This window comes from Eubalaena glacialis, chromosome 1 (assembly GCF_028564815.1).
Source record: "Eubalaena glacialis isolate mEubGla1 chromosome 1, mEubGla1.1.hap2.+ XY, whole genome shotgun sequence".
Classification (NCBI taxonomy): Eukaryota; Metazoa; Chordata; class Mammalia; order Artiodactyla; family Balaenidae; genus Eubalaena; species Eubalaena glacialis.
The window spans coordinates 93,340,386-93,367,506 of record NC_083716.1 but is presented as its reverse complement, the minus strand read 5'-3'; the positions used below and the strand labels follow the sequence as shown (position 1 = coordinate 93,367,506).

The 27,121-nt window shown below is 74.4% G+C and overlaps 18 non-coding genes and 8 pseudogenes across 18 annotated transcripts; all 26 read right to left on the bottom strand.

Annotated features, from left to right (window-relative positions):
* Positions 1-47: 47 nt before the first annotated feature.
* Positions 48-166, bottom strand: LOC133102312 (5S ribosomal RNA). The gene has a single exon (XR_009702900.1). It is a non-coding gene; the product is annotated as a 5S ribosomal RNA (ribosomal RNA).
* A 909-nt stretch (positions 167-1,075) lies between these two features.
* On the bottom strand, positions 1,076-1,194 carry LOC133077377 (5S ribosomal RNA; annotated as a pseudogene).
* A 946-nt stretch (positions 1,195-2,140) lies between these two features.
* LOC133102306 (5S ribosomal RNA) lies at positions 2,141-2,259 on the bottom strand. Its single transcript, XR_009702899.1, has one exon. It is a non-coding gene; the product is annotated as a 5S ribosomal RNA (ribosomal RNA).
* Positions 2,260-3,177: 918 nt separating this feature from the next.
* On the bottom strand, positions 3,178-3,296 carry LOC133102301 (5S ribosomal RNA). The gene has a single exon (XR_009702898.1). It is a non-coding gene; the product is annotated as a 5S ribosomal RNA (ribosomal RNA).
* A 909-nt stretch (positions 3,297-4,205) lies between these two features.
* On the bottom strand, positions 4,206-4,324 carry LOC133077371 (5S ribosomal RNA; annotated as a pseudogene).
* A 946-nt stretch (positions 4,325-5,270) lies between these two features.
* On the bottom strand, positions 5,271-5,389 carry LOC133102296 (5S ribosomal RNA). The gene has a single exon (XR_009702896.1). It is a non-coding gene; the product is annotated as a 5S ribosomal RNA (ribosomal RNA).
* Positions 5,390-6,307: 918 nt separating this feature from the next.
* Positions 6,308-6,426, bottom strand: LOC133076653 (5S ribosomal RNA). Its single transcript, XR_009697570.1, has one exon. It is a non-coding gene; the product is annotated as a 5S ribosomal RNA (ribosomal RNA).
* A 918-nt stretch (positions 6,427-7,344) lies between these two features.
* LOC133102289 (5S ribosomal RNA) lies at positions 7,345-7,463 on the bottom strand. The gene has a single exon (XR_009702894.1). It is a non-coding gene; the product is annotated as a 5S ribosomal RNA (ribosomal RNA).
* Positions 7,464-8,372: 909 nt separating this feature from the next.
* LOC133077366 (5S ribosomal RNA) lies at positions 8,373-8,491 on the bottom strand (annotated as a pseudogene).
* Positions 8,492-9,437: 946 nt separating this feature from the next.
* On the bottom strand, positions 9,438-9,556 carry LOC133102285 (5S ribosomal RNA). The gene has a single exon (XR_009702892.1). It is a non-coding gene; the product is annotated as a 5S ribosomal RNA (ribosomal RNA).
* A 918-nt stretch (positions 9,557-10,474) lies between these two features.
* LOC133102279 (5S ribosomal RNA) lies at positions 10,475-10,593 on the bottom strand. The gene has a single exon (XR_009702890.1). It is a non-coding gene; the product is annotated as a 5S ribosomal RNA (ribosomal RNA).
* A 909-nt stretch (positions 10,594-11,502) lies between these two features.
* On the bottom strand, positions 11,503-11,621 carry LOC133077362 (5S ribosomal RNA; annotated as a pseudogene).
* A 946-nt stretch (positions 11,622-12,567) lies between these two features.
* LOC133102271 (5S ribosomal RNA) lies at positions 12,568-12,686 on the bottom strand. The gene has a single exon (XR_009702889.1). It is a non-coding gene; the product is annotated as a 5S ribosomal RNA (ribosomal RNA).
* Positions 12,687-13,604: 918 nt separating this feature from the next.
* LOC133102255 (5S ribosomal RNA) lies at positions 13,605-13,723 on the bottom strand. Its single transcript, XR_009702887.1, has one exon. It is a non-coding gene; the product is annotated as a 5S ribosomal RNA (ribosomal RNA).
* Positions 13,724-14,632: 909 nt separating this feature from the next.
* On the bottom strand, positions 14,633-14,751 carry LOC133077359 (5S ribosomal RNA; annotated as a pseudogene).
* A 946-nt stretch (positions 14,752-15,697) lies between these two features.
* LOC133102248 (5S ribosomal RNA) lies at positions 15,698-15,816 on the bottom strand. Its single transcript, XR_009702886.1, has one exon. It is a non-coding gene; the product is annotated as a 5S ribosomal RNA (ribosomal RNA).
* A 918-nt stretch (positions 15,817-16,734) lies between these two features.
* Positions 16,735-16,853, bottom strand: LOC133080837 (5S ribosomal RNA). Its single transcript, XR_009698615.1, has one exon. It is a non-coding gene; the product is annotated as a 5S ribosomal RNA (ribosomal RNA).
* A 918-nt stretch (positions 16,854-17,771) lies between these two features.
* On the bottom strand, positions 17,772-17,890 carry LOC133102240 (5S ribosomal RNA). Its single transcript, XR_009702885.1, has one exon. It is a non-coding gene; the product is annotated as a 5S ribosomal RNA (ribosomal RNA).
* Positions 17,891-18,799: 909 nt separating this feature from the next.
* On the bottom strand, positions 18,800-18,918 carry LOC133077358 (5S ribosomal RNA; annotated as a pseudogene).
* Positions 18,919-19,864: 946 nt separating this feature from the next.
* On the bottom strand, positions 19,865-19,983 carry LOC133102233 (5S ribosomal RNA). Its single transcript, XR_009702884.1, has one exon. It is a non-coding gene; the product is annotated as a 5S ribosomal RNA (ribosomal RNA).
* Positions 19,984-20,901: 918 nt separating this feature from the next.
* On the bottom strand, positions 20,902-21,020 carry LOC133102225 (5S ribosomal RNA). The gene has a single exon (XR_009702883.1). It is a non-coding gene; the product is annotated as a 5S ribosomal RNA (ribosomal RNA).
* Positions 21,021-21,929: 909 nt separating this feature from the next.
* On the bottom strand, positions 21,930-22,048 carry LOC133077353 (5S ribosomal RNA; annotated as a pseudogene).
* A 946-nt stretch (positions 22,049-22,994) lies between these two features.
* On the bottom strand, positions 22,995-23,113 carry LOC133102217 (5S ribosomal RNA). Its single transcript, XR_009702882.1, has one exon. It is a non-coding gene; the product is annotated as a 5S ribosomal RNA (ribosomal RNA).
* A 918-nt stretch (positions 23,114-24,031) lies between these two features.
* Positions 24,032-24,150, bottom strand: LOC133102210 (5S ribosomal RNA). Its single transcript, XR_009702881.1, has one exon. It is a non-coding gene; the product is annotated as a 5S ribosomal RNA (ribosomal RNA).
* A 909-nt stretch (positions 24,151-25,059) lies between these two features.
* LOC133077349 (5S ribosomal RNA) lies at positions 25,060-25,178 on the bottom strand (annotated as a pseudogene).
* Positions 25,179-26,124: 946 nt separating this feature from the next.
* On the bottom strand, positions 26,125-26,243 carry LOC133102203 (5S ribosomal RNA). Its single transcript, XR_009702880.1, has one exon. It is a non-coding gene; the product is annotated as a 5S ribosomal RNA (ribosomal RNA).
* Positions 26,244-27,121: the final 878 nt, after the last annotated feature.

The following is a 27,121-nucleotide window of genomic DNA, read 5'->3' as shown; positions in this document are numbered from 1 at the left end:
GCGGAGGCGGCGGGCGACTAAAGGAGAAGGCGGAGCGGGAGGCAAAAAGCCTACAGCACCCGGTATTCCCAGGCGGTCTCCCATCCAAGTACTAACCAGGCCCGACCCTGCTTAGCTTCCGAGATCAGACGAGATCGGGCGCGTTCAGGGTGGTATGGCCGTAGACGCAGGAGGGGCCCGCGCGGTGCCTCTTGAGGCCCAGCTTCGCTGGCGCCTGCGCCTTACCGCCATGCCGGCGGCCAGCCCTCTCCGGCAGGGCCCTGCCGCCCGCCCAGGCAGGCGACAGGAGGCCTCGGGGACCCGGGGGTGGCGGAGTGGTGGGCCACCTCGCAGCCCAGGGCGGGCGGGACGCTCCAGGCCCGTCGGCGCTTGGCGCCCCGCCGCAGATCCCGCTCGACGCTCACAGGGACGCGGCCCCGGAGGCTTCAGGGCCCGGCGGCCGCGGTCCCTTGGGCATCCCCCCCTGCCCGCCCACGCGGAGTTAGGCGCAGCCCGGCCACGGCCGGGCCGGCCCTCCGGCCGGGCAGCAGCTGGCCCGAAGCCACTGGGAGCCACCATGGAGTGGGCACGGCCCCTTAGCCCCAGCAAGGCCCCCCCTTGCCCCCACGCCGCCCGCCGAGCACAGGACCCCGGCCCTGGTGGCCGGCAGGCCCGGAGAAGCGGCCCCGGCCCCCGCCCCCGCTCCCGCCCCCGGCCGTGGCGAAACGGCGGAGGGGGGGCTTTTTCCGGAGGGAGCTGTGGAGAGACACACGGGCAGACAGGGGGCTGCGGCGCGGCTGGGCTCCGGTGGGGGCGGCCAAGTGCAGGTCGAGGGCCTCGCGGGCCGCACGGACGGCACCCCGGCCTGCGGCGGAGTCTGGGTCCGGGCCAGCCACCACGGGAGCGGCTGGGGTGGCGGCTGCCTTCCAGGGCCGCATTCTGGCCGCATGTCCAGCCAGCTCGGCGGGGAGCGATCCCTCCGGCGCGCTGTGTTGGGAGGGACGTGAGGAGGTGAGGCCTGCAGCGGTGCTCAGCGGGGGCGGAGGCGGCCTCGGCCGCGGGCCACTAAATGTCAAGGCGGAGCGGGAGGCAAAAAAGCCTACAGCACTCGGTATTCCCATGTGGTCTCCCATCCAGGTACGAAACAGGCCAGACCCTGATTAGCTTCCGAGATCAGACGAGGTGTGGTGCGTTCAGGGAGGTGTGGCCGTAGAATGCAGCGGGGGCCACGGTGTGCCTCTTGAGGCTTAGCTTCGCTGGTGCTGGCGACTTACCGCCAGCCCGGCAGCCAACCCTCTCCGGCGCGGCCCTGCCGTCCGCCCAGGCAAGCGACAGGAGGCCTCGAGGGCCCGGGGGTGGTGGAGTTGTGGGCGACTTCGCAGCTCAGGTCAGGCGGGACCCTCCAGGCCTGTAGGCGCTTGGCCCTCCGCCCCAGAGCCGCTCAACGCTCACAGGACTTGGCCCCGGAGGCTTAAGGGCCTGTGGCCCTCGGTCCCTTGTGCATTCCCCACCCTGTCAATCCACACAGTGCTAGGCGCAGCCCAGCCACGGCCTGGCCGGCCCGCCTGCCCAACGGCAGTTGGCCCGAAGCCACTGGGAGCCACCATTGAGCCGGCACGGCCCCTTAGACACAGCAACGCCACCCTTGCCCCCACGCCAACTGCCGAGCAAAGTTCCCGGCGCCTGGTGTCTAGCCAGCCCAGCGAACCGGTCCCAGCCCACGACCCCGCTCCCACTCTCGGCCGTGGCGAAGTGGCAAAGGGTGGGCTTTTTCCGGAGGGAGCTGTGGAGAGACACACGGGCAGACAGGGGGCTGCGGCGCGGCTGGGCTCCGGTGGGGGCGGCCAAGTGCAGGTCGAGGGCTTCGTGGGCCGCACGGACGGCACCCCGGCCTGCGGCGGAGTCTGGGTCCGGGCCAGCCACCACGGGAGCGGCTGGGGTGGCGGCTGCCTTCCAGGGCCGCCTTCTGGCCGCCTGGCCGGCCAGGCCGGCGCGGAGCGCCCCCTCTGGCGCGCTGTGGTGGGAGGGGCCGGAGGAGGTGGGGCCTGCAGCGCTGCCCGGCGGGGGCGGGGGCGGGGGCGGAGGCAGCGGCCTCGGCCTTGGCCTCGGCCTCGGCCTAGGCCGCGGGCGACTAAAGGAGAAGGCGGAGCGGGAGGCAAAAAGCCTACAGCACCCGGTATTCCCAGGCGGTCTCCCATCCAAGTACTAACCAGGCCCGACCCTGCTTAGCTTCCGAGATCAGACGAGATCGGGCGCGTTCAGGGTGGTATGGCCGTAGACGTTAAAAGGGGCCCGCGGAGTGCCTCTTGAGGCCCAGCTTCGCTGGCGCTTGCGCCTCCCCGCCAGCCCGGCGGCCAGCCCGCCCCGGCAGGGCCCCGCCGCCCGCCCAGGCAGGGCAACGGCGGCCTCGGGTACCAGGGGGGTGGCGGAGGGTTCGGCGACCTCCCAGCCCAGGGCGGGCGGGACCCACCAAACCGTTCGGCGCTTGGCGCCCCGCCCCAGATCCCGCACGTCGCTCACAGGGACGTGGCCCCGGAGGCTTCAGGGCCCGGGGCCCGCGGTCCCTTGGGCCTCCCCTCTGCCCGCCCACGCGGCGCTAGGCGCAGCCCAGCCGCAGCCCGGGCCGGCCCTCCTGCCCGACGGCAGTCGGCCCTTAACCCACTGGGAGCCACCATTGAGTCGGCACGGCCCCTTAGCCCCAGCAAGGCCACCCTTGCCCCCACGCCACCCGCCGAGCACAGGACCCGGCGCCTTGTGGCCGGCCGGCCCGGAGCACCGGCCCCGGCCCCCGCCCCCGCTCCCGCCCCCGGCCGTGGCGAAACGGCGGAGGGGGGGCTTTTTCCGGAGGGAGCTGTGGAGAGACACACCGGCAGATAGGTGGCTGCGCCGGGGCTGGGCGCTGGTGGGGGCGGCCAGGTGCAGGTCAAGGGGCTCGCGGGCCGCACGGCCGGCACCCGGGCCTGAGGCGGAGTCTGGGTTCAGGCCAGCCACCCCGGGAGCGGCTGGGATGCGGCTGCCTTCCAGGGCCGCCTTCTGGCCGCCTGGCCGGCCAGGCAGGCGGAGAGCGCCCCCTCTGGCGCGCTGTGGTGGGAGGGGCCGGAGGAGGTGGGGCCTGCAGCGGTGCCCGGCGGGGGCGGGGGCGGGGGCGGGGGCGGAGGCGGCGGGCGACTAAAGGAGAAGGCGGAGCGGGAGGCAAAAAGCCTACAGCACCCGGTATTCCCAGGCGGTCTCCCATCCAAGTACTAACCAGGCCCGACCCTGCTTAGCTTCCGAGATCAGACGAGATCGGGCGCGTTCAGGGTGGTATGGCCGTAGACGCAGGAGGGGCCCGCGCGGTGCCTCTTGAGGCCCAGCTTCGCTGGCGCCTGCGCCTTACCGCCATGCCGGCGGCCAGCCCTCTCCGGCAGGGCCCTGCCGCCCGCCCAGGCAGGCGACAGGAGGCCTCGGGGACCCGGGGGTGGCGGAGTGGTGGGCCACCTCGCAGCCCAGGGCGGGCGGGACGCTCCAGGCCCGTCGGCGCTTGGCGCCCCGCCGCAGATCCCGCTCGACGCTCACAGGGACGCGGCCCCGGAGGCTTCAGGGCCCGGCGGCCGCGGTCCCTTGGGCATCCCCCCCTGCCCGCCCACGCGGAGTTAGGCGCAGCCCGGCCACGGCCGGGCCGGCCCTCCGGCCGGGCAGCAGCTGGCCCGAAGCCACTGGGAGCCACCATGGAGTGGGCACGGCCCCTTAGCCCCAGCAAGGCCCCCCCTTGCCCCCACGCCGCCCGCCGAGCACAGGACCCCGGCCCTGGTGGCCGGCAGGCCCGGAGAAGCGGCCCCGGCCCCCGCCCCCGCTCCCGCCCCCGGCCGTGGCGAAACGGCGGAGGGGGGGCTTTTTCCGGAGGGAGCTGTGGAGAGACACACGGGCAGACAGGGGGCTGCGGCGCGGCTGGGCTCCGGTGGGGGCGGCCAAGTGCAGGTCGAGGGCCTCGCGGGCCGCACGGACGGCACCCCGGCCTGCGGCGGAGTCTGGGTCCGGGCCAGCCACCACGGGAGCGGCTGGGGTGGCGGCTGCCTTCCAGGGCCGCATTCTGGCCGCATGTCCAGCCAGCTCGGCGGGGAGCGATCCCTCCGGCGCGCTGTGTTGGGAGGGACGTGAGGAGGTGAGGCCTGCAGCGGTGCTCAGCGGGGGCGGAGGCGGCCTCGGCCGCGGGCCACTAAATGTCAAGGCGGAGCGGGAGGCAAAAAAGCCTACAGCACTCGGTATTCCCATGTGGTCTCCCATCCAGGTACGAAACAGGCCAGACCCTGATTAGCTTCCGAGATCAGACGAGGTGTGGTGCGTTCAGGGAGGTGTGGCCGTAGAATGCAGCGGGGGCCACGGTGTGCCTCTTGAGGCTTAGCTTCGCTGGTGCTGGCGACTTACCGCCAGCCCGGCAGCCAACCCTCTCCGGCGCGGCCCTGCCGTCCGCCCAGGCAAGCGACAGGAGGCCTCGAGGGCCCGGGGGTGGTGGAGTTGTGGGCGACTTCGCAGCTCAGGTCAGGCGGGACCCTCCAGGCCTGTAGGCGCTTGGCCCTCCGCCCCAGAGCCGCTCAACGCTCACAGGACTTGGCCCCGGAGGCTTAAGGGCCTGTGGCCCTCGGTCCCTTGTGCATTCCCCACCCTGTCAATCCACACAGTGCTAGGCGCAGCCCAGCCACGGCCTGGCCGGCCCGCCTGCCCAACGGCAGTTGGCCCGAAGCCACTGGGAGCCACCATTGAGCCGGCACGGCCCCTTAGACACAGCAACGCCACCCTTGCCCCCACGCCAACTGCCGAGCAAAGTTCCCGGCGCCTGGTGTCTAGCCAGCCCAGCGAACCGGTCCCAGCCCACGACCCCGCTCCCACTCTCGGCCGTGGCGAAGTGGCAAAGGGTGGGCTTTTTCCGGAGGGAGCTGTGGAGAGACACACGGGCAGACAGGGGGCTGCGGCGCGGCTGGGCTCCGGTGGGGGCGGCCAAGTGCAGGTCGAGGGCTTCGTGGGCCGCACGGACGGCACCCCGGCCTGCGGCGGAGTCTGGGTCCGGGCCAGCCACCACGGGAGCGGCTGGGGTGGCGGCTGCCTTCCAGGGCCGCCTTCTGGCCGCCTGGCCGGCCAGGCCGGCGCGGAGCGCCCCCTCTGGCGCGCTGTGGTGGGAGGGGCCGGAGGAGGTGGGGCCTGCAGCGCTGCCCGGCGGGGGCGGGGGCGGGGGCGGAGGCAGCGGCCTCGGCCTTGGCCTCGGCCTCGGCCTAGGCCGCGGGCGACTAAAGGAGAAGGCGGAGCGGGAGGCAAAAAGCCTACAGCACCCGGTATTCCCAGGCGGTCTCCCATCCAAGTACTAACCAGGCCCGACCCTGCTTAGCTTCCGAGATCAGACGAGATCGGGCGCGTTCAGGGTGGTATGGCCGTAGACGTTAAAAGGGGCCCGCGGAGTGCCTCTTGAGGCCCAGCTTCGCTGGCGCTTGCGCCTCCCCGCCAGCCCGGCGGCCAGCCCGCCCCGGCAGGGCCCCGCCGCCCGCCCAGGCAGGGCAACGGCGGCCTCGGGTACCAGGGGGGTGGCGGAGGGTTCGGCGACCTCCCAGCCCAGGGCGGGCGGGACCCACCAAACCGTTCGGCGCTTGGCGCCCCGCCCCAGATCCCGCACGTCGCTCACAGGGACGTGGCCCCGGAGGCTTCAGGGCCCGGGGCCCGCGGTCCCTTGGGCCTCCCCTCTGCCCGCCCACGCGGCGCTAGGCGCAGCCCAGCCGCAGCCCGGGCCGGCCCTCCTGCCCGACGGCAGTCGGCCCTTAACCCACTGGGAGCCACCATTGAGTCGGCACGGCCCCTTAGCCCCAGCAAGGCCACCCTTGCCCCCACGCCACCCGCCGAGCACAGGACCCGGCGCCTTGTGGCCGGCCGGCCCGGAGCACCGGCCCCGGCCCCCGCCCCCGCTCCCGACCCCGGCCGTGGCGAAACGGCGGAGGGGGGGCTTTTTCCGGAGGGAGCTGTGGAGAGACACACCAGCAGATAGGTGGCTGCGCCGGGGCTGGGCGCTGGTGGGGGCGGCCAGGTGCAGGTCAAGGGGCTCGCGGGCCGCACGGCCGGCACCCGGGCCTGAGGCGGAGTCTGGGTTCAGGCCAGCCACCCCGGGAGCGGCTGGGATGCGGCTAACTTCCAGGGCCGCCTTCTGGCCGCCTGGCCGGCCAGGCAGGCGGAGAGCGCCCCCTCTGGCGCGCTGTGGTGGGAGGGGCCGGAGGAGGTGGGGCCTGCAGCGGTGCCCGGCGGGGGCGGGGGCGGGGGCGGGGGCGGAGGCGGCGGGCGACTAAAGGAGAAGGCGGAGCGGGAGGCAAAAAGCCTACAGCACCCGGTATTCCCAGGCGGTCTCCCATCCAAGTACTAACCAGGCCCGACCCTGCTTAGCTTCCGAGATCAGATGAGATCGGGCGCGTTCAGGGTGGTATGGCCGTAGACGTTAAAAGGGGCCCGCGGAGTGCCTCTTGAGGCCCAGCTTCGCTGGCGCTTGCGCCTCCCCGCCAGCCCGGCGGCCAGCCCGCCCCGGCAGGGCCCCGCCGCCCGCCCAGGCAGGGCAACGGCGGCCTCGGGTACCAGGGGGGTGGCGGAGGGTTCGGCGACCTCCCAGCCCAGGGCGGGCGGGACCCACCAAACCGTTCGGCGCTTGGCGCCCCGCCCCAGATCCCGCACGTCGCTCACAGGGACGTGGCCCCGGAGGCTTCAGGGCCCGGGGCCCGCGGTCCCTTGGGCCTCCCCTCTGCCCGCCCACGCGGCGCTAGGCGCAGCCCAGCCGCAGCCCGGGCCGGCCCTCCTGCCCGACGGCAGTCGGCCCTTAACCCACTGGGAGCCACCATTGAGTCGGCACGGCCCCTTAGCCCCAGCAAGGCCACCCTTGCCCCCACGCCACCCGCCGAGCACAGGACCCGGCGCCTTGTGGCCGGCCGGCCCGGAGCACCGGCCCCGGCCCCCGCCCCCGCTCCCGCCCCCGGCCGTGGCGAAACGGCGGAGGGGGGGCTTTTTCCGGAGGGAGCTGTGGAGAGACACACCGGCAGATAGGTGGCTGCGCCGGGGCTGGGCGCTGGTGGGGGCGGCCAGGTGCAGGTCAAGGGGCTCGCGGGCCGCACGGCCGGCACCCGGGCCTGAGGCGGAGTCTGGGTTCAGGCCAGCCACCCCGGGAGCGGCTGGGATGCGGCTGCCTTCCAGGGCCGCCTTCTGGCCGCCTGGCCGGCCAGGCAGGCGGAGAGCGCCCCCTCTGGCGCGCTGTGGTGGGAGGGGCCGGAGGAGGTGGGGCCTGCAGCGGTGCCCGGCGGGGGCGGGGGCGGGGGCGGGGGCGGAGGCGGCGGGCGACTAAAGGAGAAGGCGGAGCGGGAGGCAAAAAGCCTACAGCACCCGGTATTCCCAGGCGGTCTCCCATCCAAGTACTAACCAGGCCCGACCCTGCTTAGCTTCCGAGATCAGACGAGATCGGGCGCGTTCAGGGTGGTATGGCCGTAGACGCAGGAGGGGCCCGCGCGGTGCCTCTTGAGGCCCAGCTTCGCTGGCGCCTGCGCCTTACCGCCATGCCGGCGGCCAGCCCTCTCCGGCAGGGCCCTGCCGCCCGCCCAGGCAGGCGACAGGAGGCCTCGGGGACCCGGGGGTGGCGGAGTGGTGGGCCACCTCGCAGCCCAGGGCGGGCGGGACGCTCCAGGCCCGTCGGCGCTTGGCGCCCCGCCGCAGATCCCGCTCGACGCTCACAGGGACGCGGCCCCGGAGGCTTCAGGGCCCGGCGGCCGCGGTCCCTTGGGCATCCCCCCCTGCCCGCCCACGCGGAGTTAGGCGCAGCCCGGCCACGGCCGGGCCGGCCCTCCGGCCGGGCAGCAGCTGGCCCGAAGCCACTGGGAGCCACCATGGAGTGGGCACGGCCCCTTAGCCCCAGCAAGGCCCCCCCTTGCCCCCACGCCGCCCGCCGAGCACAGGACCCCGGCCCTGGTGGCCGGCAGGCCCGGAGAAGCGGCCCCGGCCCCCGCCCCCGCTCCCGCCCCCGGCCGTGGCGAAACGGCGGAGGGGGGGCTTTTTCCGGAGGGAGCTGTGGAGAGACACACGGGCAGACAGGGGGCTGCGGCGCGGCTGGGCTCCGGTGGGGGCGGCCAAGTGCAGGTCGAGGGCCTCGCGGGCCGCACGGACGGCACCCCGGCCTGCGGCGGAGTCTGGGTCCGGGCCAGCCACCACGGGAGCGGCTGGGGTGGCGGCTGCCTTCCAGGGCCGCATTCTGGCCGCATGTCCAGCCAGCTCGGCGGGGAGCGATCCCTCCGGCGCGCTGTGTTGGGAGGGACGTGAGGAGGTGAGGCCTGCAGCGGTGCTCAGCGGGGGCGGAGGCGGCCTCGGCCGCGGGCCACTAAATGTCAAGGCGGAGCGGGAGGCAAAAAAGCCTACAGCACTCGGTATTCCCATGTGGTCTCCCATCCAGGTACGAAACAGGCCAGACCCTGATTAGCTTCCGAGATCAGACGAGGTGTGGTGCGTTCAGGGAGGTGTGGCCGTAGAATGCAGCGGGGGCCACGGTGTGCCTCTTGAGGCTTAGCTTCGCTGGTGCTGGCGACTTACCGCCAGCCCGGCAGCCAACCCTCTCCGGCGCGGCCCTGCCGTCCGCCCAGGCAAGCGACAGGAGGCCTCGAGGGCCCGGGGGTGGTGGAGTTGTGGGCGACTTCGCAGCTCAGGTCAGGCGGGACCCTCCAGGCCTGTAGGCGCTTGGCCCTCCGCCCCAGAGCCGCTCAACGCTCACAGGACTTGGCCCCGGAGGCTTAAGGGCCTGTGGCCCTCGGTCCCTTGTGCATTCCCCACCCTGTCAATCCACACAGTGCTAGGCGCAGCCCAGCCACGGCCTGGCCGGCCCGCCTGCCCAACGGCAGTTGGCCCGAAGCCACTGGGAGCCACCATTGAGCCGGCACGGCCCCTTAGACACAGCAACGCCACCCTTGCCCCCACGCCAACTGCCGAGCAAAGTTCCCGGCGCCTGGTGTCTAGCCAGCCCAGCGAACCGGTCCCAGCCCACGACCCCGCTCCCACTCTCGGCCGTGGCGAAGTGGCAAAGGGTGGGCTTTTTCCGGAGGGAGCTGTGGAGAGACACACGGGCAGACAGGGGGCTGCGGCGCGGCTGGGCTCCGGTGGGGGCGGCCAAGTGCAGGTCGAGGGCTTCGTGGGCCGCACGGACGGCACCCCGGCCTGCGGCGGAGTCTGGGTCCGGGCCAGCCACCACGGGAGCGGCTGGGGTGGCGGCTGCCTTCCAGGGCCGCCTTCTGGCCGCCTGGCCGGCCAGGCCGGCGCGGAGCGCCCCCTCTGGCGCGCTGTGGTGGGAGGGGCCGGAGGAGGTGGGGCCTGCAGCGCTGCCCGGCGGGGGCGGGGGCGGGGGCGGAGGCAGCGGCCTCGGCCTTGGCCTCGGCCTCGGCCTAGGCCGCGGGCGACTAAAGGAGAAGGCGGAGCGGGAGGCAAAAAGCCTACAGCACCCGGTATTCCCAGGCGGTCTCCCATCCAAGTACTAACCAGGCCCGACCCTGCTTAGCTTCCGAGATCAGACGAGATCGGGCGCGTTCAGGGTGGTATGGCCGTAGACGTTAAAAGGGGCCCGCGGAGTGCCTCTTGAGGCCCAGCTTCGCTGGCGCTTGCGCCTCCCCGCCAGCCCGGCGGCCAGCCCGCCCCGGCAGGGCCCCGCCGCCCGCCCAGGCAGGGCAACGGCGGCCTCGGGTACCAGGGGGGTGGCGGAGGGTTCGGCGACCTCCCAGCCCAGGGCGGGCGGGACCCACCAAACCGTTCGGCGCTTGGCGCCCCGCCCCAGATCCCGCACGTCGCTCACAGGGACGTGGCCCCGGAGGCTTCAGGGCCCGGGGCCCGCGGTCCCTTGGGCCTCCCCTCTGCCCGCCCACGCGGCGCTAGGCGCAGCCCAGCCGCAGCCCGGGCCGGCCCTCCTGCCCGACGGCAGTCGGCCCTTAACCCACTGGGAGCCACCATTGAGTCGGCACGGCCCCTTAGCCCCAGCAAGGCCACCCTTGCCCCCACGCCACCCGCCGAGCACAGGACCCGGCGCCTTGTGGCCGGCCGGCCCGGAGCACCGGCCCCGGCCCCCGCCCCCGCTCCCGCCCCCGGCCGTGGCGAAACGGCGGAGGGGGGGCTTTTTCCGGAGGGAGCTGTGGAGAGACACACCGGCAGATAGGTGGCTGCGCCGGGGCTGGGCGCTGGTGGGGGCGGCCAGGTGCAGGTCAAGGGGCTCGCGGGCCGCCCGGCCGGCACCCGGGCCTGAGGCGGAGTCTGGGTTCAGGCCAGCCACCCCGGGAGCGGCTGGGATGCGGCTGCCTTCCAGGGCCGCCTTCTGGCCGCCTGGCCGGCCAGGCAGGCGGAGAGCGCCCCCTCTGGCGCGCTGTGGTGGGAGGGGCCGGAGGAGGTGGGGCCTGCAGCGGTGCCCGGCGGGGGCGGGGGCGGGGGCAGGGGCGGAGGCGGCGGGCGACTAAAGGAGAAGGCGGAGCGGGAGGCAAAAAGCCTACAGCACCCGGTATTCCCAGGCGGTCTCCCATCCAAGTACTAACCAGGCCCGACCCTGCTTAGCTTCCGAGATCAGACGAGATCGGGCGCGTTCAGGGTGGTATGGCCGTAGACGCAGGAGGGGCCCGCGCGGTGCCTCTTGAGGCCCAGCTTCGCTGGCGCCTGCGCCTTACCGCCATGCCGGCGGCCAGCCCTCTCCGGCAGGGCCCTGCCGCCCGCCCAGGCAGGCGACAGGAGGCCTCGGGGACCCGGGGGTGGCGGAGTGGTGGGCCACCTCGCAGCCCAGGGCGGGCGGGACGCTCCAGGCCCGTCGGCGCTTGGCGCCCCGCCGCAGATCCCGCTCGACGCTCACAGGGACGCGGCCCCGGAGGCTTCAGGGCCCGGCGGCCGCGGTCCCTTGGGCATCCCCCCCTGCCCGCCCACGCGGAGTTAGGCGCAGCCCGGCCACGGCCGGGCCGGCCCTCCGGCCGGGCAGCAGCTGGCCCGAAGCCACTGGGAGCCACCATGGAGTGGGCACGGCCCCTTAGCCCCAGCAAGGCCCCCCCTTGCCCCCACGCCGCCCGCCGAGCACAGGACCCCGGCCCTGGTGGCCGGCAGGCCCGGAGAAGCGGCCCCGGCCCCCGCCCCCGCTCCCGCCCCCGGCCGTGGCGAAACGGCGGAGGGGGGGCTTTTTCCGGAGGGAGCTGTGGAGAGACACACGGGCAGACAGGGGGCTGCGGCGCGGCTGGGCTCCGGTGGGGGCGGCCAAGTGCAGGTCGAGGGCCTCGCGGGCCGCACGGACGGCACCCCGGCCTGCGGCGGAGTCTGGGTCCGGGCCAGCCACCACGGGAGCGGCTGGGGTGGCGGCTGCCTTCCAGGGCCGCATTCTGGCCGCATGTCCAGCCAGCTCGGCGGGGAGCGATCCCTCCGGCGCGCTGTGTTGGGAGGGACGTGAGGAGGTGAGGCCTGCAGCGGTGCTCAGCGGGGGCGGAGGCGGCCTCGGCCGCGGGCCACTAAATGTCAAGGCGGAGCGGGAGGCAAAAAAGCCTACAGCACTCGGTATTCCCATGTGGTCTCCCATCCAGGTACGAAACAGGCCAGACCCTGATTAGCTTCCGAGATCAGACGAGGTGTGGTGCGTTCAGGGAGGTGTGGCCGTAGAATGCAGCGGGGGCCACGGTGTGCCTCTTGAGGCTTAGCTTCGCTGGTGCTGGCGACTTACCGCCAGCCCGGCAGCCAACCCTCTCCGGCGCGGCCCTGCCGTCCGCCCAGGCAAGCGACAGGAGGCCTCGAGGGCCCGGGGGTGGTGGAGTTGTGGGCGACTTCGCAGCTCAGGTCAGGCGGGACCCTCCAGGCCTGTAGGCGCTTGGCCCTCCGCCCCAGAGCCGCTCAACGCTCACAGGACTTGGCCCCGGAGGCTTAAGGGCCTGTGGCCCTCGGTCCCTTGTGCATTCCCCACCCTGTCAATCCACACAGTGCTAGGCGCAGCCCAGCCACGGCCTGGCCGGCCCGCCTGCCCAACGGCAGTTGGCCCGAAGCCACTGGGAGCCACCATTGAGCCGGCACGGCCCCTTAGACACAGCAACGCCACCCTTGCCCCCACGCCAACTGCCGAGCAAAGTTCCCGGCGCCTGGTGTCTAGCCAGCCCAGCGAACCGGTCCCAGCCCACGACCCCGCTCCCACTCTCGGCCGTGGCGAAGTGGCAAAGGGTGGGCTTTTTCCGGAGGGAGCTGTGGAGAGACACACGGGCAGACAGGGGGCTGCGGCGCGGCTGGGCTCCGGTGGGGGCGGCCAAGTGCAGGTCGAGGGCTTCGTGGGCCGCACGGACGGCACCCCGGCCTGCGGCGGAGTCTGGGTCCGGGCCAGCCACCACGGGAGCGGCTGGGGTGGCGGCTGCCTTCCAGGGCCGCCTTCTGGCCGCCTGGCCGGCCAGGCCGGCGCGGAGCGCCCCCTCTGGCGCGCTGTGGTGGGAGGGGCCGGAGGAGGTGGGGCCTGCAGCGCTGCCCGGCGGGGGCGGGGGCGGGGGCGGAGGCAGCGGCCTCGGCCTTGGCCTCGGCCTCGGCCTAGGCCGCGGGCGACTAAAGGAGAAGGCGGAGCGGGAGGCAAAAAGCCTACAGCACCCGGTATTCCCAGGCGGTCTCCCATCCAAGTACTAACCAGGCCCGACCCTGCTTAGCTTCCGAGATCAGACGAGATCGGGCGCGTTCAGGGTGGTATGGCCGTAGACGTTAAAAGGGGCCCGCGGAGTGCCTCTTGAGGCCCAGCTTCGCTGGCGCTTGCGCCTCCCCGCCAGCCCGGCGGCCAGCCCGCCCCGGCAGGGCCCCGCCGCCCGCCCAGGCAGGGCAACGGCGGCCTCGGGTACCAGGGGGGTGGCGGAGGGTTCGGCGACCTCCCAGCCCAGGGCGGGCGGGACCCACCAAACCGTTCGGCGCTTGGCGCCCCGCCCCAGATCCCGCACGTCGCTCACAGGGACGTGGCCCCGGAGGCTTCAGGGCCCGGGGCCCGCGGTCCCTTGGGCCTCCCCTCTGCCCGCCCACGCGGCGCTAGGCGCAGCCCAGCCGCAGCCCGGGCCGGCCCTCCTGCCCGACGGCAGTCGGCCCTTAACCCACTGGGAGCCACCATTGAGTCGGCACGGCCCCTTAGCCCCAGCAAGGCCACCCTTGCCCCCACGCCACCCGCCGAGCACAGGACCCGGCGCCTTGTGGCCGGCCGGCCCGGAGCACCGGCCCCGGCCCCCGCCCCCGCTCCCGCCCCCGGCCGTGGCGAAACGGCGGAGGGGGGGCTTTTTCCGGAGGGAGCTGTGGAGAGACACACCGGCAGATAGGTGGCTGCGCCGGGGCTGGGCGCTGGTGGGGGCGGCCAGGTGCAGGTCAAGGGGCTCGCGGGCCGCACGGCCGGCACCCGGGCCTGAGGCGGAGTCTGGGTTCAGGCCAGCCACCCCGGGAGCGGCTGGGATGCGGCTGCCTTCCAGGGCCGCCTTCTGGCCGCCTGGCCGGCCAGGCAGGCGGAGAGCGCCCCCTCTGGCGCGCTGTGGTGGGAGGGGCCGGAGGAGGTGGGGCCTGCAGCGGTGCCCGGCGGGGGCGGGGGCGGGGGCGGGGGCGGAGGCGGCGGGCGACTAAAGGAGAAGGCGGAGCGGGAGGCAAAAAGCCTACAGCACCCGGTATTCCCAGGCGGTCTCCCATCCAAGTACTAACCAGGCCCGACCCTGCTTAGCTTCCGAGATCAGACGAGATCGGGCGCGTTCAGGGTGGTATGGCCGTAGACGCAGGAGGGGCCCGCGCGGTGCCTCTTGAGGCCCAGCTTCGCTGGCGCCTGCGCCTTACCGCCATGCCGGCGGCCAGCCCTCTCCGGCAGGGCCCTGCCGCCCGCCCAGGCAGGCGACAGGAGGCCTCGGGGACCCGGGGGTGGCGGAGTGGTGGGCCACCTCGCAGCCCAGGGCGGGCGGGACGCTCCAGGCCCGTCGGCGCTTGGCGCCCCGCCGCAGATCCCGCTCGACGCTCACAGGGACGCGGCCCCGGAGGCTTCAGGGCCCGGCGGCCGCGGTCCCTTGGGCATCCCCCCCTGCCCGCCCACGCGGAGTTAGGCGCAGCCCGGCCACGGCCGGGCCGGCCCTCCGGCCGGGCAGCAGCTGGCCCGAAGCCACTGGGAGCCACCATGGAGTGGGCACGGCCCCTTAGCCCCAGCAAGGCCCCCCCTTGCCCCCACGCCGCCCGCCGAGCACAGGACCCCGGCCCTGGTGGCCGGCAGGCCCGGAGAAGCGGCCCCGGCCCCCGCCCCCGCTCCCGCCCCCGGCCGTGGCGAAACGGCGGAGGGGGGGCTTTTTCCGGAGGGAGCTGTGGAGAGACACACGGGCAGACAGGGGGCTGCGGCGCGGCTGGGCTCCGGTGGGGGCGGCCAAGTGCAGGTCGAGGGCCTCGCGGGCCGCACGGACGGCACCCCGGCCTGCGGCGGAGTCTGGGTCCGGGCCAGCCACCACGGGAGCGGCTGGGGTGGCGGCTGCCTTCCAGGGCCGCATTCTGGCCGCATGTCCAGCCAGCTCGGCGGGGAGCGATCCCTCCGGCGCGCTGTGTTGGGAGGGACGTGAGGAGGTGAGGCCTGCAGCGGTGCTCAGCGGGGGCGGAGGCGGCCTCGGCCGCGGGCCACTAAATGTCAAGGCGGAGCGGGAGGCAAAAAAGCCTACAGCACTCGGTATTCCCATGTGGTCTCCCATCCAGGTACGAAACAGGCCAGACCCTGATTAGCTTCCGAGATCAGACGAGGTGTGGTGCGTTCAGGGAGGTGTGGCCGTAGAATGCAGCGGGGGCCACGGTGTGCCTCTTGAGGCTTAGCTTCGCTGGTGCTGGCGACTTACCGCCAGCCCGGCAGCCAACCCTCTCCGGCGCGGCCCTGCCGTCCGCCCAGGCAAGCGACAGGAGGCCTCGAGGGCCCGGGGGTGGTGGAGTTGTGGGCGACTTCGCAGCTCAGGTCAGGCGGGACCCTCCAGGCCTGTAGGCGCTTGGCCCTCCGCCCCAGAGCCGCTCAACGCTCACAGGACTTGGCCCCGGAGGCTTAAGGGCCTGTGGCCCTCGGTCCCTTGTGCATTCCCCACCCTGTCAATCCACACAGTGCTAGGCGCAGCCCAGCCACGGCCTGGCCGGCCCGCCTGCCCAACGGCAGTTGGCCCGAAGCCACTGGGAGCCACCATTGAGCCGGCACGGCCCCTTAGACACAGCAACGCCACCCTTGCCCCCACGCCAACTGCCGAGCAAAGTTCCCGGCGCCTGGTGTCTAGCCAGCCCAGCGAACCGGTCCCAGCCCACGACCCCGCTCCCACTCTCGGCCGTGGCGAAGTGGCAAAGGGTGGGCTTTTTCCGGAGGGAGCTGTGGAGAGACACACGGGCAGACAGGGGGCTGCGGCGCGGCTGGGCTCCGGTGGGGGCGGCCAAGTGCAGGTCGAGGGCTTCGTGGGCCGCACGGACGGCACCCCGGCCTGCGGCGGAGTCTGGGTCCGGGCCAGCCACCACGGGAGCGGCTGGGGTGGCGGCTGCCTTCCAGGGCCGCCTTCTGGCCGCCTGGCCGGCCAGGCCGGCGCGGAGCGCCCCCTCTGGCGCGCTGTGGTGGGAGGGGCCGGAGGAGGTGGGGCCTGCAGCGCTGCCCGGCGGGGGCGGGGGCGGGGGCGGAGGCAGCGGCCTCGGCCTTGGCCTCGGCCTCGGCCTAGGCCGCGGGCGACTAAAGGAGAAGGCGGAGCGGGAGGCAAAAAGCCTACAGCACCCGGTATTCCCAGGCGGTCTCCCATCCAAGTACTAACCAGGCCCGACCCTGCTTAGCTTCCGAGATCAGACGAGATCGGGCGCGTTCAGGGTGGTATGGCCGTAGACGTTAAAAGGGGCCCGCGGAGTGCCTCTTGAGGCCCAGCTTCGCTGGCGCTTGCGCCTCCCCGCCAGCCCGGCGGCCAGCCCGCCCCGGCAGGGCCCCGCCGCCCGCCCAGGCAGGGCAACGGCGGCCTCGGGTACCAGGGGGGTGGCGGAGGGTTCGGCGACCTCCCAGCCCAGGGCGGGCGGGACCCACCAAACCGTTCGGCGCTTGGCGCCCCGCCCCAGATCCCGCACGTCGCTCACAGGGACGTGGCCCCGGAGGCTTCAGGGCCCGGGGCCCGCGGTCCCTTGGGCCTCCCCTCTGCCCGCCCACGCGGCGCTAGGCGCAGCCCAGCCGCAGCCCGGGCCGGCCCTCCTGCCCGACGGCAGTCGGCCCTTAACCCACTGGGAGCCACCATTGAGTCGGCACGGCCCCTTAGCCCCAGCAAGGCCACCCTTGCCCCCACGCCACCCGCCGAGCACAGGACCCGGCGCCTTGTGGCCGGCCGGCCCGGAGCACCGGCCCCGGCCCCCGCCCCCGCTCCCGACCCCGGCCGTGGCGAAACGGCGGAGGGGGGGCTTTTTCCGGAGGGAGCTGTGGAGAGACACACCGGCAGATAGGTGGCTGCGCCGGGGCTGGGCGCTGGTGGGGGCGGCCAGGTGCAGGTCAAGGGGCTCGCGGGCCGCACGGCCGGCACCCGGGCCTGAGGCGGAGTCTGGGTTCAGGCCAGCCACCCCGGGAGCGGCTGGGATGCGGCTGCCTTCCAGGGCCGCCTTCTGGCCGCCTGGCCGGCCAGGCAGGCGGAGAGCGCCCCCTCTGGCGCGCTGTGGTGGGAGGGGCCGGAGGAGGTGGGGCCTGCAGCGGTGCCCGGCGGGGGCGGGGGCGGGGGCGGGGGCGGAGGCGGCGGGCGACTAAAGGAGAAGGCGGAGCGGGAGGCAAAAAGCCTACAGCACCCGGTATTCCCAGGCGGTCTCCCATCCAAGTACTAACCAGGCCCGACCCTGCTTAGCTTCCGAGATCAGATGAGATCGGGCGCGTTCAGGGTGGTATGGCTGTAGACGTTAAAAGGGGCCCGCGGAGTGCCTCTTGAGGCCCAGCTTCGCTGGCGCTTGCGCCTCCCCGCCAGCCCGGCGGCCAGCCCGCCCCGGCAGGGCCCCGCCGCCCGCCCAGGCAGGGCAACGGCGGCCTCGGGTACCAGGGGGGTGGCGGAGGGTTCGGCGACCTCCCAGCCCAGGGCGGGCGGGACCCACCAAACCGTTCGGCGCTTGGCGCCCCGCCCCAGATCCCGCACGTCGCTCACAGGGACGTGGCCCCGGAGGCTTCAGGGCCCGGGGCCCGCGGTCCCTTGGGCCTCCCCTCTGCCCGCCCACGCGGCGCTAGGCGCAGCCCAGCCGCAGCCCGGGCCGGCCCTCCTGCCCGACGGCAGTCGGCCCTTAACCCACTGGGAGCCACCATTGAGTCGGCACGGCCCCTTAGCCCCAGCAAGGCCACCCTTGCCCCCACGCCACCCGCCGAGCACAGGACCCGGCGCCTTGTGGCCGGCCGGCCCGGAGCACCGGCCCCGGCCCCCGCCCCCGCTCCCGCCCCCGGCCGTGGCGAAACGGCGGAGGGGGGGCTTTTTCCGGAGGGAGCTGTGGAGAGACACACCGGCAGATAGGTGGCTGCGCCGGGGCTGGGCGCTGGTGGGGGCGGCCAGGTGCAGGTCAAGGGGCTCGCGGGCCGCACGGCCGGCACCCGGGCCTGAGGCGGAGTCTGGGTTCAGGCCAGCCACCCCGGGAGCGGCTGGGATGCGGCTGCCTTCCAGGGCCGCCTTCTGGCCGCCTGGCCGGCCAGGCAGGCGGAGAGCGCCCCCTCTGGCGCGCTGTGGTGGGAGGGGCCGGAGGAGGTGGGGCCTGCAGCGGTGCCCGGCGGGGGCGGGGGCGGGGGCGGGGGCGGAGGCGGCGGGCGACTAAAGGAGAAGGCGGAGCGGGAGGCAAAAAGCCTACAGCACCCGGTATTCCCAGGCGGTCTCCCATCCAAGTACTAACCAGGCCCGACCCTGCTTAGCTTCCGAGATCAGACGAGATCGGGCGCGTTCAGGGTGGTATGGCCGTAGACGCAGGAGGGGCCCGCGCGGTGCCTCTTGAGGCCCAGCTTCGCTGGCGCCTGCGCCTTACCGCCATGCCGGCGGCCAGCCCTCTCCGGCAGGGCCCTGCCGCCCGCCCAGGCAGGCGACAGGAGGCCTCGGGGACCCGGGGGTGGCGGAGTGGTGGGCCACCTCGCAGCCCAGGGCGGGCGGGACGCTCCAGGCCCGTCGGCGCTTGGCGCCCCGCCGCAGATCCCGCTCGACGCTCACAGGGACGCGGCCCCGGAGGCTTCAGGGCCCGGCGGCCGCGGTCCCTTGGGCATCCCCCCCTGCCCGCCCACGCGGAGTTAGGCGCAGCCCGGCCACGGCCGGGCCGGCCCTCCGGCCGGGCAGCAGCTGGCCCGAAGCCACTGGGAGCCACCATGGAGTGGGCACGGCCCCTTAGCCCCAGCAAGGCCCCCCCTTGCCCCCACGCCGCCCGCCGAGCACAGGACCCCGGCCCTGGTGGCCGGCAGGCCCGGAGAAGCGGCCCCGGCCCCCGCCCCCGCTCCCGCCCCCGGCCGTGGCGAAACGGCGGAGGGGGGGCTTTTTCCGGAGGGAGCTGTGGAGAGACACACGGGCAGACAGGGGGCTGCGGCGCGGCTGGGCTCCGGTGGGGGCGGCCAAGTGCAGGTCGAGGGCCTCGCGGGCCGCACGGACGGCACCCCGGCCTGCGGCGGAGTCTGGGTCCGGGCCAGCCACCACGGGAGCGGCTGGGGTGGCGGCTGCCTTCCAGGGCCGCATTCTGGCCGCATGTCCAGCCAGCTCGGCGGGGAGCGATCCCTCCGGCGCGCTGTGTTGGGAGGGACGTGAGGAGGTGAGGCCTGCAGCGGTGCTCAGCGGGGGCGGAGGCGGCCTCGGCCGCGGGCCACTAAATGTCAAGGCGGAGCGGGAGGCAAAAAAGCCTACAGCACTCGGTATTCCCATGTGGTCTCCCATCCAGGTACGAAACAGGCCAGACCCTGATTAGCTTCCGAGATCAGACGAGGTGTGGTGCGTTCAGGGAGGTGTGGCCGTAGAATGCAGCGGGGGCCACGGTGTGCCTCTTGAGGCTTAGCTTCGCTGGTGCTGGCGACTTACCGCCAGCCCGGCAGCCAACCCTCTCCGGCGCGGCCCTGCCGTCCGCCCAGGCAAGCGACAGGAGGCCTCGAGGGCCCGGGGGTGGTGGAGTTGTGGGCGACTTCGCAGCTCAGGTCAGGCGGGACCCTCCAGGCCTGTAGGCGCTTGGCCCTCCGCCCCAGAGCCGCTCAACGCTCACAGGACTTGGCCCCGGAGGCTTAAGGGCCTGTGGCCCTCGGTCCCTTGTGCATTCCCCACCCTGTCAATCCACACAGTGCTAGGCGCAGCCCAGCCACGGCCTGGCCGGCCCGCCTGCCCAACGGCAGTTGGCCCGAAGCCACTGGGAGCCACCATTGAGCCGGCACGGCCCCTTAGACACAGCAACGCCACCCTTGCCCCCACGCCAACTGCCGAGCAAAGTTCCCGGCGCCTGGTGTCTAGCCAGCCCAGCGAACCGGTCCCAGCCCACGACCCCGCTCCCACTCTCGGCCGTGGCGAAGTGGCAAAGGGTGGGCTTTTTCCGGAGGGAGCTGTGGAGAGACACACGGGCAGACAGGGGGCTGCGGCGCGGCTGGGCTCCGGTGGGGGCGGCCAAGTGCAGGTCGAGGGCTTCGTGGGCCGCACGGACGGCACCCCGGCCTGCGGCGGAGTCTGGGTCCGGGCCAGCCACCACGGGAGCGGCTGGGGTGGCGGCTGCCTTCCAGGGCCGCCTTCTGGCCGCCTGGCCGGCCAGGCCGGCGCGGAGCGCCCCCTCTGGCGCGCTGTGGTGGGAGGGGCCGGAGGAGGTGGGGCCTGCAGCGCTGCCCGGCGGGGGCGGGGGCGGGGGCGGAGGCAGCGGCCTCGGCCTTGGCCTCGGCCTCGGCCTAGGCCGCGGGCGACTAAAGGAGAAGGCGGAGCGGGAGGCAAAAAGCCTACAGCACCCGGTATTCCCAGGCGGTCTCCCATCCAAGTACTAACCAGGCCCGACCCTGCTTAGCTTCCGAGATCAGACGAGATCGGGCGCGTTCAGGGTGGTATGGCCGTAGACGTTAAAAGGGGCCCGCGGAGTGCCTCTTGAGGCCCAGCTTCGCTGGCGCTTGCGCCTCCCCGCCAGCCCGGCGGCCAGCCCGCCCCGGCAGGGCCCCGCCGCCCGCCCAGGCAGGGCAACGGCGGCCTCGGGTACCAGGGGGGTGGCGGAGGGTTCGGCGACCTCCCAGCCCAGGGCGGGCGGGACCCACCAAACCGTTCGGCGCTTGGCGCCCCGCCCCAGATCCCGCACGTCGCTCACAGGGACGTGGCCCCGGAGGCTTCAGGGCCCGGGGCCCGCGGTCCCTTGGGCCTCCCCTCTGCCCGCCCACGCGGCGCTAGGCGCAGCCCAGCCGCAGCCCGGGCCGGCCCTCCTGCCCGACGGCAGTCGGCCCTTAACCCACTGGGAGCCACCATTGAGTCGGCACGGCCCCTTAGCCCCAGCAAGGCCACCCTTGCCCCCACGCCACCCGCCGAGCACAGGACCCGGCGCCTTGTGGCCGGCCGGCCCGGAGCACCGGCCCCGGCCCCCGCCCCCGCTCCCGCCCCCGGCCGTGGCGAAACGGCGGAGGGGGGGCTTTTTCCGGAGGGAGCTGTGGAGAGACACACCGGCAGATAGGTGGCTGCGCCGGGGCTGGGCGCTGGTGGGGGCGGCCAGGTGCAGGTCAAGGGGCTCGCGGGCCGCCCGGCCGGCACCCGGGCCTGAGGCGGAGTCTGGGTTCAGGCCAGCCACCCCGGGAGCGGCTGGGATGCGGCTGCCTTCCAGGGCCGCCTTCTGGCCGCCTGGCCGGCCAGGCAGGCGGAGAGCGCCCCCTCTGGCGCGCTGTGGTGGGAGGGGCCGGAGGAGGTGGGGCCTGCAGCGGTGCCCGGCGGGGGCGGGGGCGGGGGCAGGGGCGGAGGCGGCGGGCGACTAAAGGAGAAGGCGGAGCGGGAGGCAAAAAGCCTACAGCACCCGGTATTCCCAGGCGGTCTCCCATCCAAGTACTAACCAGGCCCGACCCTGCTTAGCTTCCGAGATCAGACGAGATCGGGCGCGTTCAGGGTGGTATGGCCGTAGACGCAGGAGGGGCCCGCGCGGTGCCTCTTGAGGCCCAGCTTCGCTGGCGCCTGCGCCTTACCGCCATGCCGGCGGCCAGCCCTCTCCGGCAGGGCCCTGCCGCCCGCCCAGGCAGGCGACAGGAGGCCTCGGGGACCCGGGGGTGGCGGAGTGGTGGGCCACCTCGCAGCCCAGGGCGGGCGGGACGCTCCAGGCCCGTCGGCGCTTGGCGCCCCGCCGCAGATCCCGCTCGACGCTCACAGGGACGCGGCCCCGGAGGCTTCAGGGCCCGGCGGCCGCGGTCCCTTGGGCATCCCCCCCTGCCCGCCCACGCGGAGTTAGGCGCAGCCCGGCCACGGCCGGGCCGGCCCTCCGGCCGGGCAGCAGCTGGCCCGAAGCCACTGGGAGCCACCATGGAGTGGGCACGGCCCCTTAGCCCCAGCAAGGCCCCCCCTTGCCCCCACGCCGCCCGCCGAGCACAGGACCCCGGCCCTGGTGGCCGGCAGGCCCGGAGAAGCGGCCCCGGCCCCCGCCCCCGCTCCCGCCCCCGGCCGTGGCGAAACGGCGGAGGGGGGGCTTTTTCCGGAGGGAGCTGTGGAGAGACACACGGGCAGACAGGGGGCTGCGGCGCGGCTGGGCTCCGGTGGGGGCGGCCAAGTGCAGGTCGAGGGCCTCGCGGGCCGCACGGACGGCACCCCGGCCTGCGGCGGAGTCTGGGTCCGGGCCAGCCACCACGGGAGCGGCTGGGGTGGCGGCTGCCTTCCAGGGCCGCATTCTGGCCGCATGTCCAGCCAGCTCGGCGGGGAGCGATCCCTCCGGCGCGCTGTGTTGGGAGGGACGTGAGGAGGTGAGGCCTGCAGCGGTGCTCAGCGGGGGCGGAGGCGGCCTCGGCCGCGGGCCACTAAATGTCAAGGCGGAGCGGGAGGCAAAAAAGCCTACAGCACTCGGTATTCCCATGTGGTCTCCCATCCAGGTACGAAACAGGCCAGACCCTGATTAGCTTCCGAGATCAGACGAGGTGTGGTGCGTTCAGGGAGGTGTGGCCGTAGAATGCAGCGGGGGCCACGGTGTGCCTCTTGAGGCTTAGCTTCGCTGGTGCTGGCGACTTACCGCCAGCCCGGCAGCCAACCCTCTCCGGCGCGGCCCTGCCGTCCGCCCAGGCAAGCGACAGGAGGCCTCGAGGGCCCGGGGGTGGTGGAGTTGTGGGCGACTTCGCAGCTCAGGTCAGGCGGGACCCTCCAGGCCTGTAGGCGCTTGGCCCTCCGCCCCAGAGCCGCTCAACGCTCACAGGACTTGGCCCCGGAGGCTTAAGGGCCTGTGGCCCTCGGTCCCTTGTGCATTCCCCACCCTGTCAATCCACACAGTGCTAGGCGCAGCCCAGCCACGGCCTGGCCGGCCCGCCTGCCCAACGGCAGTTGGCCCGAAGCCACTGGGAGCCACCATTGAGCCGGCACGGCCCCTTAGACACAGCAACGCCACCCTTGCCCCCACGCCAACTGCCGAGCAAAGTTCCCGGCGCCTGGTGTCTAGCCAGCCCAGCGAACCGGTCCCAGCCCACGACCCCGCTCCCACTCTCGGCCGTGGCGAAGTGGCAAAGGGTGGGCTTTTTCCGGAGGGAGCTGTGGAGAGACACACGGGCAGACAGGGGGCTGCGGCGCGGCTGGGCTCCGGTGGGGGCGGCCAAGTGCAGGTCGAGGGCTTCGTGGGCCGCACGGACGGCACCCCGGCCTGCGGCGGAGTCTGGGTCCGGGCCAGCCACCACGGGAGCGGCTGGGGTGGCGGCTGCCTTCCAGGGCCGCCTTCTGGCCGCCTGGCCGGCCAGGCCGGCGCGGAGCGCCCCCTCTGGCGCGCTGTGGTGGGAGGGGCCGGAGGAGGTGGGGCCTGCAGCGCTGCCCGGCGGGGGCGGGGGCGGGGGCGGAGGCAGCGGCCTCGGCCTTGGCCTCGGCCTCGGCCTAGGCCGCGGGCGACTAAAGGAGAAGGCGGAGCGGGAGGCAAAAAGCCTACAGCACCCGGTATTCCCAGGCGGTCTCCCATCCAAGTACTAACCAGGCCCGACCCTGCTTAGCTTCCGAGATCAGACGAGATCGGGCGCGTTCAGGGTGGTATGGCCGTAGACGTTAAAAGGGGCCCGCGGAGTGCCTCTTGAGGCCCAGCTTCGCTGGCGCTTGCGCCTCCCCGCCAGCCCGGCGGCCAGCCCGCCCCGGCAGGGCCCCGCCGCCCGCCCAGGCAGGGCAACGGCGGCCTCGGGTACCAGGGGGGTGGCGGAGGGTTCGGCGACCTCCCAGCCCAGGGCGGGCGGGACCCACCAAACCGTTCGGTGCTTGGCGCCCCGCCCCAGATCCCGCACGTCGCTCACAGGGACGTGGCCCCGGAGGCTTCAGGGCCCGGGGCCCGCGGTCCCTTGGGCCTCCCCTCTGCCCGCCCACGCGGCGCTAGGCGCAGCCCAGCCGCAGCCCGGGCCGGCCCTCCTGCCCGACGGCAGTCGGCCCTTAACCCACTGGGAGCCACCATTGAGTCGGCACGGCCCCTTAGCCCCAGCAAGGCCACCCTTGCCCCCACGCCACCCGCCGAGCACAGGACCCGGCGCCTTGTGGCCGGCCGGCCCGGAGCACCGGCCCCGGCCCCCGCCCCCGCTCCCGCCCCCGGCCGTGGCGAAACGGCGGAGGGGGGGCTTTTTCCGGAGGGAGCTGTGGAGAGACACACCGGCAGATAGGTGGCTGCGCCGGGGCTGGGCGCTGGTGGGGGCGGCCAGGTGCAGGTCAAGGGGCTCGCGGGCCGCCCGGCCGGCACCCGGGCCTGAGGCGGAGTCTGGGTTCAGGCCAGCCACCCCGGGAGCGGCTGGGATGCGGCTGCCTTCCAGGGCCGCCTTCTGGCCGCCTGGCCGGCCAGGCAGGCGGAGAGCGCCCCCTCTGGCGCGCTGTGGTGGGAGGGGCCGGAGGAGGTGGGGCCTGCAGCGGTGCCCGGCGGGGGCGGGGGCGGGGGCGGGGGCGGAGGCGGCGGGCGACTAAAGGAGAAGGCGGAGCGGGAGGCAAAAAGCCTACAGCACCCGGTATTCCCAGGCGGTCTCCCATCCAAGTACTAACCAGGCCCGACCCTGCTTAGCTTCCGAGATCAGACGAGATCGGGCGCGTTCAGGGTGGTATGGCCGTAGACGCAGGAGGGGCCCGCGCGGTGCCTCTTGAGGCCCAGCTTCGCTGGCGCCTGCGCCTTACCGCCATGCCGGCGGCCAGCCCTCTCCGGCAGGGCCCTGCCGCCCGCCCAGGCAGGCGACAGGAGGCCTCGGGGACCCGGGGGTGGCGGAGTGGTGGGCCACCTCGCAGCCCAGGGCGGGCGGGACGCTCCAGGCCCGTCGGCGCTTGGCGCCCCGCCGCAGATCCCGCTCGACGCTCACAGGGACGCGGCCCCGGAGGCTTCAGGGCCCGGCGGCCGCGGTCCCTTGGGCATCCCCCCCTGCCCGCCCACGCGGAGTTAGGCGCAGCCCGGCCACGGCCGGGCCGGCCCTCCGGCCGGGCAGCAGCTGGCCCGAAGCCACTGGGAGCCACCATGGAGTGGGCACGGCCCCTTAGCCCCAGCAAGGCCCCCCCTTGCCCCCACGCCGCCCGCCGAGCACAGGACCCCGGCCCTGGTGGCCGGCAGGCCCGGAGAAGCGGCCCCGGCCCCCGCCCCCGCTCCCGCCCCCGGCCGTGGCGAAACGGCGGAGGGGGGGCTTTTTCCGGAGGGAGCTGTGGAGAGACACACGGGCAGACAGGGGGCTGCGGCGCGGCTGGGCTCCGGTGGGGGCGGCCAAGTGCAGGTCGAGGGCCTCGCGGGCCGCACGGACGGCACCCCGGCCTGCGGCGGAGTCTGGGTCCGGGCCAGCCACCACGGGAGCGGCTGGGGTGGCGGCTGCCTTCCAGGGCCGCATTCTGGCCGCATGTCCAGCCAGCTCGGCGGGGAGCGATCCCTCCGGCGCGCTGTGTTGGGAGGGACGTGAGGAGGTGAGGCCTGCAGCGGTGCTCAGCGGGGGCGGAGGCGGCCTCGGCCGCGGGCCACTAAATGTCAAGGCGGAGCGGGAGGCAAAAAAGCCTACAGCACTCGGTATTCCCATGTGGTCTCCCATCCAGGTACGAAACAGGCCAGACCCTGATTAGCTTCCGAGATCAGACGAGGTGTGGTGCGTTCAGGGAGGTGTGGCCGTAGAATGCAGCGGGGGCCACGGTGTGCCTCTTGAGGCTTAGCTTCGCTGGTGCTGGCGACTTACCGCCAGCCCGGCAGCCAACCCTCTCCGGCGCGGCCCTGCCGTCCGCCCAGGCAAGCGACAGGAGGCCTCGAGGGCCCGGGGGTGGTGGAGTTGTGGGCGACTTCGCAGCTCAGGTCAGGCGGGACCCTCCAGGCCTGTAGGCGCTTGGCCCTCCGCCCCAGAGCCGCTCAACGCTCACAGGACTTGGCCCCGGAGGCTTAAGGGCCTGTGGCCCTCGGTCCCTTGTGCATTCCCCACCCTGTCAATCCACACAGTGCTAGGCGCAGCCCAGCCACGGCCTGGCCGGCCCGCCTGCCCAACGGCAGTTGGCCCGAAGCCACTGGGAGCCACCATTGAGCCGGCACGGCCCCTTAGACACAGCAACGCCACCCTTGCCCCCACGCCAACTGCCGAGCAAAGTTCCCGGCGCCTGGTGTCTAGCCAGCCCAGCGAACCGGTCCCAGCCCACGACCCCGCTCCCACTCTCGGCCGTGGCGAAGTGGCAAAGGGTGGGCTTTTTCCGGAGGGAGCTGTGGAGAGACACACGGGCAGACAGGGGGCTGCGGCGCGGCTGGGCTCCGGTGGGGGCGGCCAAGTGCAGGTCGAGGGCTTCGTGGGCCGCACGGACGGCACCCCGGCCTGCGGCGGAGTCTGGGTCCGGGCCAGCCACCACGGGAGCGGCTGGGGTGGCGGCTGCCTTCCAGGGCCGCCTTCTGGCCGCCTGGCCGGCCAGGCCGGCGCGGAGCGCCCCCTCTGGCGCGCTGTGGTGGGAGGGGCCGGAGGAGGTGGGGCCTGCAGCGCTGCCCGGCGGGGGCGGGGGCGGGGGCGGAGGCAGCGGCCTCGGCCTTGGCCTCGGCCTCGGCCTAGGCCGCGGGCGACTAAAGGAGAAGGCGGAGCGGGAGGCAAAAAGCCTACAGCACCCGGTATTCCCAGGCGGTCTCCCATCCAAGTACTAACCAGGCCCGACCCTGCTTAGCTTCCGAGATCAGACGAGATCGGGCGCGTTCAGGGTGGTATGGCCGTAGACGTTAAAAGGGGCCCGCGGAGTGCCTCTTGAGGCCCAGCTTCGCTGGCGCTTGCGCCTCCCCGCCAGCCCGGCGGCCAGCCCGCCCCGGCAGGGCCCCGCCGCCCGCCCAGGCAGGGCAACGGCGGCCTCGGGTACCAGGGGGGTGGCGGAGGGTTCGGCGACCTCCCAGCCCAGGGCGGGCGGGACCCACCAAACCGTTCGGCGCTTGGCGCCCCGCCCCAGATCCCGCACGTCGCTCACAGGGACGTGGCCCCGGAGGCTTCAGGGCCCGGGGCCCGCGGTCCCTTGGGCCTCCCCTCTGCCCGCCCACGCGGCGCTAGGCGCAGCCCAGCCGCAGCCCGGGCCGGCCCTCCTGCCCGACGGCAGTCGGCCCTTAACCCACTGGGAGCCACCATTGAGTCGGCACGGCCCCTTAGCCCCAGCAAGGCCACCCTTGCCCCCACGCCACCCGCCGAGCACAGGACCCGGCGCCTTGTGGCCGGCCGGCCCGGAGCACCGGCCCCGGCCCCCGCCCCCGCTCCCGCCCCCGGCCGTGGCGAAACGGCGGAGGGGGGGCTTTTTCCGGAGGGAGCTGTGGAGAGACACACCGGCAGATAGGTGGCTGCGCCGGGGCTGGGCGCTGGTGGGGGCGGCCAGGTGCAGGTCAAGGGGCTCGCGGGCCGCCCGGCCGGCACCCGGGCCTGAGGCGGAGTCTGGGTTCAGGCCAGCCACCCCGGGAGCGGCTGGGATGCGGCTGCCTTCCAGGGCCGCCTTCTGGCCGCCTGGCCGGCCAGGCAGGCGGAGAGCGCCCCCTCTGGCGCGCTGTGGTGGGAGGGGCCGGAGGAGGTGGGGCCTGCAGCGGTGCCCGGCGGGGGCGGGGGCGGGGGCGGGGGCGGAGG